Raw genomic sequence first — 12,165 nt, 5'->3', positions numbered from 1 at the left:
GCTTGTTTGCTATTGCATATTTTTATTTTTTTATTGAGATATAATTGACATATAACATTATATTTGTTTCAGATGTATGACATAACGATTTGATATTTGTATATACTGTGAAGTAATCACAATAAGTCTAGTTAACATCCCTCACCACACATAGTTACAACTCTTTTTTTTCTTGTGATGACAACTTTTAAGATACACTCTCTTAGCAACCTCCAAATACACAGCCTGGTATTATTAACTACTAGAGGCCTGGTGCATGAAATTCGTGTATGGGGGGTGGAGGGTGTCCCTCAGCCTGGTCTGCATCTTCTTGCAATCCAGAACCCCTCGGGGGATGTCCAACTGCCGGTTTAGGCCCAGGATTGGGCCTAAATCGGAAGTCAGACATCCCTCTTGCAATATGGGACCGCTGGCTCCTAACCACTCTGCCTGCCTGCCTGATTGCCCCTAACCGTCTCAGCCTCGGCCTCCGTCTCAGCGGCTTCACCCGGAAGGACGTACGGAAGGTCGTTCTGCTGTCTGGTCTAATTAACATATTATGCTTTTATTATTATAGATTATTATAGATGGTCACCATACTGTATATTACATACCAGGAAATACTTCACTTTATGAAGTTTGTAACTTTTGACCCCCTTTAGCCATTTGGCCCACCCCTTATGCCCTCCCCTGCCTCTGGCATCCACCAATCTGTTCTCTGTTATCTATGAGTTCAGTTTTTAAAAATGTTACAATTTTTTTTTAGATTCCACATTTAAGTGAGATCATATGGTATTTGTGTTTCTCAGTCTGACTTATTTTACTTAGCATAATGCTCTTAAGGTCCATCAGTGTCATAAACAGACAAGTTTCTTTCTTTTTTATGGTCGAGTACTATTCCATTGTGGTATATATGCAAACTGTACAATAAAATTTTAAAAGGCAAAATGATAGCATGATTTATTCCCCTACCTTTTTACGATGGCTGTGGATGAATCGGACTCCAGAGGATTGTGGCTACTATTTGTGTTGTGCAACTCTTCAGTGGAGCTCTTCAGTGTTCTTCATTTTTCCCCCGTGTCCATTTTGGCAAGAGGTGGAAGCATTTTGCCACAGTGTATTTCTGTAACAACATGGTACCTCCATGAGTCAGAACCCCGCCAACATTATGCTCAGTTTAAAAATAAACATATGACCTCATTTACTGCACATTCTCCTGCATGCTGTACATCCTTTCCGAACTGTCTCTATCACTTCCTTTGGCGTACAGCTACTGCTCTGTATATCATTACCTGACCACAGCCAGGCAGTGTGAGACTCTCCTCAGCACCTTGCCTGCATCTTTCTCCAGTTTTCCCACAGAGAGTCCATGTCTCCAACATGGGGAGCCCCATGGGGATGGGAACTGTGCTCTTGGTCCCTGAATCTCTAGGGCCTAGTCCACTGACTTGCAATCACACATGTTTAATACAGTCACGTCTCATTGTCTGCAGTAGCTATGTTTTATGAAGTTGCCAAAAACACTGAGCCACTGCTTTTAGGGGAAACTGGGATTAAGTTTCTCCTCGTCTCTGGCCCCTAAATTTCCATCAATGGACCAATATATAACCTTGTTTTGTGGTTTTATGTGTGTTTCTTTTGAAAGACACCTTATTTAATATATTGTTGATTCATTAACATTCAACTCACAGCCAACAGCACTACAATGCATGCCTAAATGAAACTTATCTAAGACAAATATTCTCTCCGTAAGGCACACCACAGCCTCCTTTCAGTTAGAACACTAGGCAACCCTTCAGCACTAGGCTAGGGAACCATTTCAAACAGCAGAATCACCAACAAAAAGCACAGGCATGCAAATAACCTCAGAAGGTGAATTTGCAAATAAAAATCCATCTAGAATAATAAAAGTATAATATGCTAATTAGACCAGATGTCCTTCTGGACAACCTTCCAGATGAAGCCGGGGCTGTGAGGGAAGCCTGGGTCCTGGGTGCCAGAGGGAAGCCTCTGCCGGCAGCCAGGAGAAGGAAGGCCTACTCTTGCATGAATTTCGTGCATCGGGCCTCTAGTAAATAATAAAGATAGGCTGTATACACATTGGCTGAATCAAGGTTATATGTAGATCCATAAGTTCCCAACTTTGCTTCTAGTTCAGCACAGCACTACTATTTAAATGAGTAAATAACAAATACTATGGATAGGGTAGAAAGAGACTAAATCCAGATTTTATGGGTTTATGAAAGGTCCAAGAACTGAAAGCACTTATTTTCTCCTAACCTATTAAAAGGACACATTCCAGATCCTAGTTCTTTTCTTCTTCCTGATATTAATCATTGCTCATCCAATTTTCAGACAAGTGCACAGAAACTTTCCCGAAAATAATTATAGGTTTATAGTCCACCTATTCAGTATGGGAAAACTCAAACTGTTCCCAGGAGACAGTTCCATTTTTCTCCTTAGATCATAATAAGAAATACCTGCTTTTATTTTATTATATGCATCAGTTAACTGTAGGCACAATGTACACACTTAGCAGACTGGCATTTTCTGCAAAAATGCCAATACTCTGTGACATAAAAAATGAAGGCTTTACACTTTAAGTATCTACTTTCTAGTGCATTTAAAAATATTTAAGAGTTCCATGGGAATTCTAATTTTAAAGCAGATTTGTGTTTTAAAGCATTTGCAAAGATTTTCCCATTAAGTTTACTTCTCAGTATGGCAAAGTGGTTATATTTAACCTAGATTTACTTGTAGTTCATGGAAAGGAACTTGTTGGTAAATCACCTTCTTAAAAGCCTGCCCTATGTGTCAAACTACCATTGCTAAGATCAGTAGGACTTGCTTAAATGCAACGTCGTGTGTACGTAACAAGAAATCTTAGGAGAGTGATTCTGAAAGCTCAGTCTTACGAGCTTTTAATTTAGTTCAAAATGGGTTGCCAGATGGGGGGATGTGTGAAAAAGGTGAAGGCACTAAGAAGTACAAATTTGCACTTACAAAATAGTCACTGGGATGGAAAGTACAGAATGGACAATATAGTCAGTAACATTGTAATAACGATGTACGGTGTCAGGTGGGTACAAGACTTATTGGGGGCATCACTTTGTAAGTTATAAATGTCTAACCACTATACTATAAACCTGAAACTAATATAATATTGGATGTCAACTATAATTGGAAACAAAATAAAAATTTAGTTCAAAATCAGCTAAAATATAGACATACTTTTCTTTTAAAGTCCTATGATAGTCTCTTCATATATTTCAGAATATCAGAAGAGAAGTCACCTTGTCAAGAAATACAATTTCAAGATTGATGTAGCCATATGGGTCTACTGCATAAGAATAACATAATTTAATACATTTTACAAAAATAATCTTGATCCAGAAAAACAAAATGAAATGAATGCATCTTATTTTTATATTTTATTAATAACACTATTATTACACTTTATATAGAATTAACCAATATTTGTTTGAGCTTATTTTGAAAGAATTAGCATTACTTTTAATTTTCTATTTATTCTATAAATAACCAAGTTAATAATAAATCAAATGCCATCAACTTACTTTAATATCTATCTAGATCATCATTAAAACTCTCCTGTCAAATTTCTTTCTCTTTAAACATTCCACTAAGAAACCATTATCTACATATCTGATAGAACCTCATTGCCACTACTGACTTAAAATATAGCAATCTGAGTATTCAGGAGGCTGTGTTCAGATAATAGCTATACCATTCTGAAGCTATTAATAAAGTACATCTTAATATGAGGTGCAAATGCCAATTGAATTTCATATGTAATGTTAACAATATTTAATATTTCTAACCTTTATGAAAAAGGGGTTAGATTTAGAATTGACAGATGTGGCTCCAACTTATACTAGCTGCATGGTTTGGGGCAATTCATCTTAAAACTGGAGAGGCACACCATTTGGAGATGAAGTGAAAATGGCCTATGTAACGTTCCTGGCCAATAACAAATAGTATAAAATGTAGGCTCTTGTTTTTATTAATTACAAAAGCAACCCAAGAAGCACTTTAGATAACTGGATTTAACTCTTAAAACCTAAAAGCATGACCTGTCACCTGTGCATAATTTGAAAAAATTATACTTCACCCACATTTTGACTTACCAGCAAAATAAGCATCTCCGGAGCTGTGATGTGTGTGTTATAAGAACAGAGATAACCCTATCAAAGAAACACAACTAACTTCTTCGTACATAAGTCTATGCCATTTTGTACATTTTTTCCCCATAGATTCTCTGATAAACCAACCCCTCAATACTGGGCACCTTGATCATCAGCTCAAACAGAAAAACAAGGACTTCATTACAAATGGCACCTGACTCTGAGATATGCATATATTACTGGGCTCACTGGTAAATTACTAAAAAACTCTAAGATTCTACTATGTACGACAGAACAGAGAGTTACCATCAACCATAAAGTACAAATAGTTTGGACCAGTGGTTCCCAACCTTTTTTTGGTCATGCCCCACCTAAGCATCTCTAAAATCCTGATGTCCTCCCCTCCACCCCCCCGGCCGTGACATATAATTCTTATTATTCAAAAAGTGAACTCTATTCATGTGGAGGAATCCTAAAAGGCCATTAACTTGGTCTAAGCTTTCAAAGAACATGGCATCCATGAAAGAGAGAAATAAAAGAACAAAAGGACAGTTGAAGTGTTGAGGAAGAAATTATTAAAAAATAATAATAATATGAAGTGATATGAAAAAATAGCAAATTAAGTTTCAAAACATATAATAGAGAACAGAAATGCTTAAATATGCCACAATATATATTTATATACTGTATATGAGGCCCCTAGAATAATAAGAAATGCAAAAAAATTCACTGTTAACAACTCATTCTCGAATTGCCCCCCTTAAAAATCAAATTGCCCCCCTGTAGGGTGTGTGTCCCATGTTGGGAACCACTGGTTTAGACCCGACACACCTTCCCCCCCCACACACACACACATTCAAGGATGAATATCTGATGCAGATACATTTTAAGGTGTTATAGACCCAGGATGAAATGGGGCCCATCAGTCATGCAATCTTAAAATGTTTGTTGCATTATTCACCATTTTATCCACTTCCCTTTGTACTCAGAGTTGCAAATTTGTGAATGGTAGGTTTGATATGTGGTCTGTGTTATTATGTTAGAAAAACAAGACTTCTATCTCTCTCTCTCTTTCTCTCTCTCTCTCTCTCTCTCTCTCTCTCTCTCTCAGAATAGGCTCTGTCCTTGGCCTCATTAATATTGAGTTCTGGCCAAATGAACTCCAGAATGGGTATAAAATCATGACAGATGCTAAACCGTCTAGGTTAAAGTCTTCCAACAACCCTGACACAATGGGGGTAAGAGGAGGAAAAATGAGTTTTATGGAGAAGACCTAATACACAATTTAGCTTTTAACCTTTTTATTATTCTTACTAAAATCGAATCTTTCAAAAAGAAATTAATATGGACCATCTTTCTTGAAAATACTACTTCAGCGCTGTGCCGTTTTTATAATAGCTTTCTCTTTGTGTATACTTTACAATGTGGGAAATTCTAGCCCCTCAGCCAGAGGCTGTGCTCCGCTTCTGATAGGCAAACCCTAGATACACAAAGGGTTTCATTACCAGGTTTGACAGAGTAAAAGCCAAGCGGAGAACAAGCCATCAGAGACAGTTTAATATAAACCTCCTCCGAGGAATTGGAAACAACATCACATTTGTTTCCTGCTACTCGCCTGCCCCTCTGTGATCTTTGTCTCTCTCTATAATAAAATATTTACAGCCAGAGCTCAGCATCCCTTCCTCTGTCCTCGGGGTTGGAATAAGGTATGTTCTGCTTCCATGGGAGAAAGCAACATCACAGAAACACTACAAATTTGAATAAATAACTTTGGGGCAGTCGAAACCCTAATCCACTCAAAATGGATCCATTCGGAACAAGATAACTGTGACACATGGGACTTCATTTTGCAGTAATTATTTATGCACTTGTCGACGACAGTGAATTCTCTCTAGGGAACCTTCTTAGGAACCTACCGAACTTGCTGTCGGTGGATTTCCTCGCATATGGGTTGAGAACTATTTTGTTTTTCTTTTCAAATAATAATGAAACTTGATTTTTAAAAACCATTTCACCTCTTCCTACAGGAAAATACCCTGTTTAGCTATCATGCCTCTATGAGACATTCCCCTTGAGACAAGGAAAGAATTCAGCCTTTTGGGATGGTAAACTAGAGGTAATGTTCTCACATTAATGCTCTTTTCATCCGGAAGAGCAGTTTGTAACATATTGGCTTACATTTTAGGAGTAACTGTTCCTTGTATTGAAAAACCAAGTGAACAATTAAGTGTGGATATACTGGTTTTCTGGTTGAATAGAAAAGGCACTTAAAATTTTTATTTGCTAGCTGCCCCAGGTTCTAACTCTATTGGTATGTACTTGCTTTTTAAACTTGATTGACTAAACCATTCTGTATCTGAGCTTCCTCATTGTGAACCCAAGGTGACAACAGCATGTACTCACAGGATAGCACATACCCACCCAATTTTTAAAGGATTAAGTGAGATGATGTGTGTGTAAGAACTTCAGAAACTCTGAATCACGACACAACATTAGGTTCAGAAAAGTTATTTTAATTCCTACGTGTTTGAGTTATACAGAAATTAACTTAAAGTTAATCTGATAAAGAAACCAGTAAAAGGTAACTGCTCTAAACCTGGTGATGATATCTCTGGAACATGAAGAGTCTCTAATCTTCACTTCAATGAATCTGTACCTGTCCATGCTGATCCTGCTGAGCTTAGATTTCCAAAGACAGAGGGGGAGCTAAAGGAATGGTGGGGAGACAGGGGGAGAGAGAAAGACAGACAGAGAGAGGAGGGGCTACCATGGAGTCCATTCTTATAATCACTCCCCTCTTTACAGCAAAGATTCCTAAGTGGGGGTCTGAACATCAAGTCCATGGGCTCAGGTAGATAAAAATTAGTAACAGAACCTGAATTATAAGCAAATGAATGAACCACAGAACCTAGGCTCCCTAACCTCACAGGCCTCTTTCAAGAAAAAGCCGGCCTAATTGACTAAAAAAAAAATTAATTCATAGCTTAAAGGTTGAGTAAAGTTTTTGGTCCTAGAGTATGATCTTTTTAAGGATTATTTGCAAATTTGAGAATCTTCTCTCAAGTGTAAGATTTCAGGGTCTCTAAATTGCCAACACTCAGCTACTGATTTGTCATCAATGTCCTCATTGACTTTGCTTCTGATACTTTTCCTGCACGTTAAGGAGCAGAGATAAATGTATCATGAAGCCACTCACATGTTCACGGGCATCAACGTCGGGCAGGACCTTACAAAATGTTCACACGGTTATATATTTTTAAGATATGGAAAATGTAAGATATTTTAACAACTGCTTAAGACAGCTGTCTCTGCATTCCAACTTCCTACATCACGCCTTCTAGGTGTTGCGTGGAGTTGGGGTGGCTACAGCTATTCTGGGGCTCTAGCTGAAAGAAAACTTAAGTTAGAGGTGCTTCTGGGTCTGTAATTAGTGGGACATATTTATGTGTTGTGAAGTCAATTTCCATTACAGTTCAGTTTTGCTAGTCATCCCAAAGTAGCAATAGCTTCCAGGTGTTCTCGAACGCCCCTCCCTCATGTCTTCACTGATCCAGCCTCATGCAGAAGGACTTGCTCCATACCCTGCAGCTTCAGCTATAATGTGTACGGAGGAAGTCAGACTTTTATAAAGCCTCTTAAGCCTTGCAACATGGGCATATCAACATGTTAAATATGCTAAACTGTAGTTGCAAAGATTCACAAAAAGTTTGTTTACAAAGTCAACAAGGTTTGAACATACCATTTTGAAGGTATCATTAAAACAAGGAGCCCTAGCTGGTTTGGTTCAGTGGATAGAGCGTCGGCCTATAGACTGAAAGGTCCCAGGTTTGATTCCGGCCAAGGAGTGTGCAGGAGGCAGCCAATCAAGGATTCTCTCTCATCATTGGTGTTTTTTATCTCTCTCTCCCTCTCCCTTCCTATCTGAAATCAATAAAAAATGTATTTAAAAAAACAAGGAGAAATTAAACTTCCTTGCTTTGATTGTTTAAGAAATGGAACCTTTTAATACCATCTTTATATTTATTTATTAAAGAATGAGGAGAAATTTGAGATCAAAGGTAGTGGTGGAGTAAATGGAAGCTACACTCATCTCCCAGAACAATACTGGAATTACCACTAAAATATACAACAGTCAATCTGAATAAACAACTGACTACTAGATGAAGACAAGCCTTATAATCAAGGATTTACAGAGGAAGCCAAATCAAGCCTGGTAGGAAGGGCAGAGACGCAACAAGGGCTGGCCCTGCACCCACAGGAGGCAGTTGAGATTCTGAAGGGCTATCTCTGCTGCAGAGGTTCCCCCTGAGGAGCGTGGGGTCTCAACTCCTTGCCAGGCTCCCCAGCCGAGAGCACCAGAGTTAGAAAGAGGTGCCCACATAACACCTGGCTGTGCAATCAGTGGGAATTCTGTCCATCAGGGAGAGATGGGAGTTGGCTAGAGACACAGGCACCCTCTTAAAAGGCCAGCACACAGAATCTTATTCACAGCCACTCACTCACCCTGGGCTCTGGCAGAGGAAGGGCAGAGTGGACTAGAATCGTTTGAGAAGATAAGGGAGTTTGTGGTGCTGGAGAGAGAGCTGAAGGGTCAGCGGCAAGATCCCTGTGCTGAGTCCCTCTCCCACGTCGCAGACACCATCTTTCTTGGGTAGAGCACTCCTCTCCGTGTGGCATCAGCCTGGGGGACTGCATTAGCCACACCCTCTGGTCTCCCTGTCATCCTATCCTGTGGAGCTCACACAGTTATTGGGGGTCAGCTGTCTGAATGAGGAAGCAGAGGTCCAAGCCGACTCAGTGGTGTCAGTAACTGAGTTGTGTGGCTGTGGGGTGGGCCAGTCACCTCACTTTCCTATAAAACTGAGATCCACTAAACCTACTTTACAGGCTCCAAGAAGCTCTATCCTCCCAACTGCTGGTGGCTCCTCCCTGTGGAGAAATTCTGGGCAGAATCTGGGACAGACTGAGTTGTGTGGCTCTGGAGCAGGGACCACTCCTCCCACCCTCCGCAAGCCTGACCAATGTCTGGCCCTTACAGGAGATCCACTCCAGGTGGACCATCCTGCTGATCTCTGGCTACCGGCAGAATCTGCGACAGACTGAGTTGTGTGGCTCTAGGATGGGACCATTTCTCCCTTGCATGCCAGACTGGTGCAGATCCCTCCTTTCACAGGGCCAAATCTTGGTCTGTTTGGGTCAGAAACTCTGCTGGCCTCACCCTGATAACTGCCTGAGACCCCACCCCATTAACCCCCCTGTGGGCACCTGATGGATGGCAACTAGACTTGGTGTTCCCAGGAACTTTCGCTGAGTGGCCTCAGACCCAGCACTGGCACCGAGTTGGAACCTGCATCAACCTCTTGAAAACCACTCACCCCTACCGGTGACTCACTGAGAAACTTCCTCATGCAACTTGAGTACTAGCAGAGGCTCTTTCAGGGACTGAGTGTAACAGACAGCTGGCAGGCAAAGCAGGATCTTGGGGTCCCTTGGGCCTTTTGCTGGCCTGATCCCAAGCTTGGTGATAGCAGAAGCCAGCCTTGGTGTGCAACTTGGTCCTTCCCACAAACTCTTTAGAGGATGTAAATATCCTGTTCCCCACAACCTTAGCCCACTGGTTTTAGCAACCTTCAGTGGATTGTGTCTGTAACAATTATTATGGCGGCATTTGTCTAATGATATTTTTTATTTCCTCCCATTCTTTCATTGGAATTTATTTAATTCCATGTATTTAATTGGAATTCTTTCAAGTAGTGGGGATATTTATTTTATTCTAGGGGTTACAATCCAAAACTCATTACATATTTTGTTGCTCAACTTGCCTCAGTTTTGGCCATTGGGAACTCTTTCAAATGGGTTCACGTGTCCTTTAGACATGCTCTTGTTCTTTTTGTGAGTGCTATCTTACTTTCTGACAACATAAATATTCTGGGCAATTCATATTTTCCCTGTCCCAGCCATGGAATCAACTATGTCTCCAAGGAGCCCTGGTTCCTTTCATTGGAGAATGGGATTTAGAAGTCTCAATCTGGGAGCTAGGTATGCTCTTTGCTACTGGGGTGTCATTGATTTTAGGTTTGTTTGGCAGTCAGAGTTAGGAAACAAGCCTAAAATCAATGATATCCCAGTAGCAAAGAGCATATCTAGCTCCCAGATTTGTATATATACTAACTCATGCATATACAGCTGTATTTGTGCATTGTCGCAATTTAATCATGAGAAACCATTAGACAAATCAAAATTCAAGGATATTCTACACAATAACTGACTAATACACTCCAAAAGCATCAAGTTCAAGAAAGATAAGAAAAGAATGAGTAACTGTCTTAGACTGAAGTGTGACTAAGGGGACATGACAATTAAATATAATTTGGGATCTTGGATTAAACAGAAAAGGAACTAATGGGAAAACTGATAAAACCAAGTAAGGCCTTTAACTTAGTTTATATTAGGAATTGGCAAATTACAGCTCATGGGTCATATATGGTCAGTCACCTATTTTTGTATATAAAGTTTATTGAAACACTGATACTCTCCTTTGTTTATATGTTGTCTGTGACGGTTTTTGTGCTTCAATGATAGAGTTAAGTAGTAGCGACAGTCACCTAAAATAGTTACTATCGGCCCTTTACAGAAAAAGCTTGCCAACTCCTGATTTATAGTCTTATACATTTTTAAATTCATATTTTGATCATTTTATATGGTTATGTAAAATGTTAACATTACGGATGAAGACTGTCTGGGGACTATACTATTTTTGCAAAATTCTCTGTAGGTCTAAAATTATTTCAAAATAAATATTAAATATATAGTAGCGCTATTTACAATAGCTAAGATCTGGAAGCAGCCCAAGTGCCCATGTAGATGAGTGGATGAAAAGGATGTGATACATTTACACCATGGAATACTATGCAGCAGTAAAAAAAGGATCTTTTACCCTTTGAGGTAGTATGGAGGGACCTAAAGAGTATTATGCTAAGCAAAATAAACCAGTGAGAGAAAGACAAGTATCATATGATCTCACTTATATGTGGAATCTAATGAACAAAATAAACTGATGAACAAACGCATGCAACACTGAAGAATCTCAGAAGGAATGGCAGGGGGGCAGGAAGAGATTAACCAAAGAATTTATATGCATACTAAAGGCCCAGTGCACAAATTCATACACAGGTGGGGTCCCTCATCCTGGCCAGTGATCAGGCTGGCCTGGGGGAGGGACTGTGGGAGGTTGGCCAGACACGGAAGGTTAGCTGTGGGAGTGAAATGACCACTAGGGGACAGCTCCTATGTTGAGCATCTGCCCCCGGTGGTCATTGCATGTCATAGCGACTGGTCGTAAAGGTCACTTAGGCTTTTATATATATATAGACTAGAGGCCCAATGCATGAAATTCGTGCAAGGGGCTCATCCCTCGCAGCCCAGGTTTCATCCGGAAGGTCATCCAGATGGACGTTCTGCTGTTTGGTCTAATTAGCATATTAGCTCTTTATTATATAGGATATGAATAACTCATGGACACAGATGATAGTGTGGTGAAAGCCTGGGAAGGGGACCAGGGGGGAGAGAAATCTGTAATACTTTCAATAATAAAGGTATGTTAAATATAAATAAATTAATAATATTAAAAATAAATTGTAAAAGTGTTTGAATTAGGTGCTAATATATAAAATACAGGAGGTTTCATATAACATTTCTGTATTTGTGGAGTATTTTGAAAAGTCAGGATGTTTGATAACACTGTCCAATAATTAAAGTAAAATAGAAGTTGGGTCCTATGGTTAGTATGTCTGATACTGTTGGTTATTGACTCACCATTGGATTCCAGAGCATCAGAAATTGACTTTGTTTAGGCACAAGGTTTCAGATATAAGGCTAGACTTCCTATTCTCTCATTTCCAGGAGTGGTCAGTAATGTATAAGTGAGACTTTAAGGAAAGCTCATTAGATAGGTCAGAGGGTAGACATGACCCCTATCTGCCTTCTCCCTTTCTAATGCTTCTTGCCTGGAAATTCAAGGTGCTGGCTGGAGTTACAGCAGTCA

General features: G+C 39.8%; 1 protein-coding gene across 1 annotated transcript in view; it reads right to left on the bottom strand.

Moving 5' to 3' along the window:
- The window catches only part of PAK5 (p21 (RAC1) activated kinase 5), a 248,355-nt gene that overhangs the window by 138,304 nt on the left and 97,886 nt on the right, over positions 1 to 12,165 (bottom strand). Inside the window, exon 2 of the mRNA XM_059705572.1 lies at positions 952 to 1,102. The gene's annotated coding sequence lies outside the window, so the exon portion shown is untranslated. The remainder of the gene's footprint in view (positions 1 to 951; positions 1,103 to 12,165) is intronic.

This window comes from Myotis daubentonii, chromosome 8, assembly GCF_963259705.1.
Source record: "Myotis daubentonii chromosome 8, mMyoDau2.1, whole genome shotgun sequence".
Taxonomy (NCBI): Eukaryota; Metazoa; Chordata; class Mammalia; order Chiroptera; family Vespertilionidae; genus Myotis; species Myotis daubentonii.
The sequence above is the reverse complement of the archived record's forward strand: the minus strand, read 5'-3'. Positions and strand labels throughout refer to the sequence as shown.